The following is a 5,143-nucleotide window of genomic DNA, read 5'->3' as shown; positions in this document are numbered from 1 at the left end:
ATAGGGCCGTAGGAGCCGGTCCCAGCACCTGTAACTAAAGACCAAAAAACCCAACAACCTAAACTCAACAGAAAAGTGAAAACAGGACAGCCGGTCCCACCAGGTCAAAACAAAAGGCTAATGGCTAACAAAAAAGCTACCAAGGAGCGGGGGCACGAGGAGGATGAGAGAGAGAGAGAGGCGGCATCGGGCTCGTGCATTTAAGGACTCCTGCTGGAAATTAGTACAAAAAAACCACAAAAACATAACCAACTTACAAAAACAAAATTAGGCAGAAATGCTCCCAAAACATATAGACAATAAAAAAACAGGAGAAAGCCAAAAAGTGCCCAAATGTAACACAGCTCCCGTAGTCAGGAGCATCAGGAGTAATACATACTATGATTCCTTTTAATATCAAAATGCACCTGTCAAGAGACACGCTTACAACGCCCACTTTAAACTGAAGACCAGGGGTGTCAAACTCATTTTGGTCCGGGGCCTTATCCAACCTACTTTGATCCCAAAGGGGCCGGATCAGAAAACTCATGTCATATAAACCCCAAAAATAACAATAAACAAAATCAACAAAAATCTATTACAGAAATCTTTTTTAATTGATGAACTCTTTCTTTTACAAAATATTATAATATTATGAACAACCTGAAACTTTAAAAAAATGTAATTTCAACACAATGTTTTAATATGAACTTGTATGTAAATAGGAATAAGTCAATTTTTCTTGGAAAATCCTGCACTCGGCTCCACTTTTCTCATGTTGGACATTTTTCTGATGAGGGTGTCACGGTCAACAGTCAAAACGATCGTCCTTTAAGAGCGTTTGGAAAGAGACAAGTCTTCATTTGTGCTGCTCTGGTGGGAGGGGCCACGTACAGAGACGCTGGAGACGCTGCTGTGATAAACACCACAGAAAATTACCAATATTTTAATAGAAAATATAATTAAACTATTTTAGTATAAAATCAGTCGAGGGCCAGATTAAAGGTCTTGGAGGGCCAGATCTGGCTCCCGGGCCTTATGTTTGTCACCTGTGCTCAAGACTATTATAAAGTGAAAGTACGAGCTGCGTAGGAGCAGTGGATGAGAGAAGGAGAACACATTCACCAAGACAGGGAGACGGCGCCGAGTGACTTATGCCACGATCTGCCAACGGATCGTGGACGTCTGAGATAAGGATCAGTATCAACTGTGGTCTGAGCTTTCACGAAGACCAGAATCCTCACTGAACTCCAGGGAACAGTCACCACACTGACTCGGATAATGACAAGAGGGATGTGGAGGTGCTGGACGCCGGAATCACACATCTGTTTGAACAATTATGACTTACTGTGAATACACGAACAATTGAGCGTCTCAGACAGTATATTTTTTTACGTGTTACAATTGAACAAAGTTGAGAGTTATATTAAATAAAGTTTGACTGACTTTGACTGTTGTGTTTCGTTTAATGCACCTTATAGTCCAGTGAGGTTTATATGTGAAAAAAGTTTGAAAATAGACCACTCAATGACAGTGCACCTTATAATCCAGAGCTCCCTGTAGTGCGGAAAATACGGTATATTTATAAAGTACTTTTTTCATTTAATTTCATTTTTTATTTGTTTGAGCCAGGTACAACAAAAATTCAAAAACAATAACAGAAACAGGGACATGTACATGAACATATTTGGGACCTGGTGCTCAAAAGGAGGAGGATGAAGATTCAAAAATGTATAGAGTCCTACCCCAATTTTTTTACATAATCATGTGTTTCACACACATTTTAAGAACAAAACTAAAAGCATAACATACAGAAAGCACAAAAACAGACAGTGATGCAAACAATCCAATTAATTTGAATAAATTAAAAAAATAGAAATAGAATAAAAATAAATAAATTATAATAAAATCAAGCTAAAACTACTTAAAGGAAGGCCAACTGATAAAAATGAGTCTTAAGAAGTGATTTAAAAAATGATACTCATGGTGCGAGTCTTACCTCCTCAGGCAGGTCGTTCCAAAGCCGAGGCGCCCGGACTGAAAAGACTCCATAAGTACTACAAATACTACTTCAAATACTACTACTACTATAGACCACATCATCCAACACCTGCATGAGTACTACAAATACTACTGCAAATATTACTACTACTATAGACCAAATCACCCAACACCTGCGTAAGTACTACAAATACTACAAATACTACTACTACTATAGACCACATCATCCAACACCTGCGTAAGTACTACAAATACTACTACAAATACTACTACTACTACTACAGACTACACACTACATACTACAACACTACTGCTGTAAGTACTACAAATACTACTACAAATACAAATACTACAAATACTACTATAGACCACATCATCCAACACCTGCGTAAGTACTACAAATAGTACTGCAAATACTACAAATACTACAGATACTGCTACTACTGTAGACCACATCATCCAGCACCCGTGTAAGTACTACAGATACTACTGCAAATACTATTACTATGGATCACATCATCCAACACCTGCGTAAGTACTACAAATACTACTACAAATATTACTACAAATACTACTACTACTACTACCAGAGACCACATCATCCAACACCTGCATAAGTACTACAAATACTACTACAAATACTGCAAATGCTACACCTACTACAAATAGTACTACTACTATAGACCACATCATCCAACACCTGTGTAAGTACTACAAATACTACTATAAATACTGCAAATAAGTTATTGTTTGTTAAACCCAGGCAGGCACCGAGCTGCTGCTTCTGAACCATTTGCAGATGGGACATGGATTTGGATTTGATCCCGGAGAGGAGCCGGGTGTAATAGAGTAAACAGGAGAAGAAGATGGCGTGGATGACTTTTTCAAGAACAGGGCGGGAGAGGGGAGTCATTTGGTATTTTTCTAGTGAAAGCGAAATGACGTTAATTAAAATGATGTTGCTATGACTAAATGTCTGGATATTTAAATTGAAACAAAAACAAAAAGTAAAAGGATGAGCAAAGACGCAAAGCACACAATCGCAAATGAAAAGTTTTACGAAAAAATACAAAATCCAGCACCTGTGTAAGTACTACAAATACTGCAAATACTACAAATACTACAAATACTGCTACTACTATAGACCACATCATCCAGCACCTGCGTAAGTACTACAAATACTACAACTATACAAACACTACCACTACTATAGACCACATCATCCAGCACCTGCGTACATACTACAAATACTACTACAAATACTGCAAATACTACAATGACTATAGACCACATCATCCAACACCTGTGTAAGTACTACAAATACTACTGCAAATACTACTACTACTATAGACCACATCATCCAACACCTGCGTAAGTACTACAAATAGTACTGCAAATTCTACAAATACTACAGATACTGCTACTACTATAGACCACATCATCCAGCACCTGTGTAAGTACTACAAATACTGCAAATACTACAAATACTACAAATACTGCTACTACTATAGACCACATCATCCAGCACCTGTGTAAGTACTACAAATACTACGGCAAATACTACAAATAGTACAAATACTACTACTACTATAGACCACATCATCCAACACCTGCGTAAGTACTGCAAATACTACAACTATACAAATACTACCACTACTATAGACCACATCATCCAGCACCTGCGTACATACTACAAATACTACTACAGATACTGCAAATACTACAATGACTATAGACCACATCATCCAACACCTGTGTAAGTACTACAAATACTACTGCAAATACTACTACTACTATAGACCACATCATCCAACACCTGCGTAAGTACTACAATAGTACTGCAAACTACAAATACTACAGATACTGCTACTACTATAGACCACATCATCCAGCACCTGTGTAAGTACTACAAATACTACTGCAAATATTACAAATAGTACAAATACTACTACTACTATAGACCAATCATCCAACCCTGCGTAAAGACTGCAAATACTACAACTACTACTACTACTACTATAGACCACATCATCCACACTGTGTAAGTACTACAAATACTGCAATACTACTACTACTACTATAGACCACATCATCCAAACACCTGTGTAAGTACTACAAATACTACTGCAAATACTACAAATAATACAGATACTGCTACTACTATAGACCACATCATCCAGCACCTGTGTAAGTACTACAAATACTACAAATACTACAAATACTGCAAATACTACAAATACTACAAATACTGCTACTACTATAGACCACATCATCCAGCACCTGTGTAAGTACTACAAATACTGCAAATACTACAAATACTACAAATACTGCTACTACTATAGACCACATCATCCAGCACCTGTGTAAGTACTACAAAAACTACTGCAAATACTACAAATACTACAAATACTGCTACTACTATAGACCACATCATCCAGCACCTGTGTAAGTACTACAAATACTGCAAATACTACAAATACTACAAATACTGCTACTACTATAGACCACATCATCCAGCACCTGTGTAAGTACTACAAATACTATGGCAAATACTACAAATAGTACAAATACTACTACTACTATAGACCACATCATCCAACACCTATGTAAGTACTGCAAATACTACAACTATACAAATACTACCACTACTATAGACCACATCATCCAGCACCTGCGTACATACTACAAATACTACTACAGATACTGCAAATACTACAATGACTATAGACCACATCATCCAACACCTGTGTAAGTACTACAAATATTACTGCAAATATTACAAATAGTACAAATACTACTACTACTATAGACCACATCATAACTGCAAATACTACAAATACTACATACTGACTACTATAGACCACATCATCCAACACCTGTGTAAGTACTACAAATATTACTGCAAATATTACAAATAGTACAAATACTACTACTAGTATAGACCACATCATCCAACCCCTGCGTAAAGACTGCAGATACTACAACTACTACAAATACTATTACTACTATAGACCACATCATCCAGCACCTGCGTACATACTACAAATAATTCTACAAATACTGCAAATACTATTACTACTATAGACCACATCATCCAACACCTGCGTAATTACTACATATACTACTGGTAAATACTACTACAAATACTGCTACTACTATAGAC

The sequence above is a fragment of the Boleophthalmus pectinirostris genome, unplaced genomic scaffold, assembly GCF_026225935.1.
Source record: "Boleophthalmus pectinirostris isolate CB_2022bp ecotype Guang Dong unplaced genomic scaffold, ASM2622593v1 HiC_scaffold_3, whole genome shotgun sequence".
Lineage (NCBI taxonomy): Eukaryota > Metazoa > Chordata > Actinopteri > Gobiiformes > Gobiidae > Boleophthalmus > Boleophthalmus pectinirostris.
The sequence above is the reverse complement of the archived record's forward strand: the minus strand, read 5'-3'. Positions refer to the sequence as shown.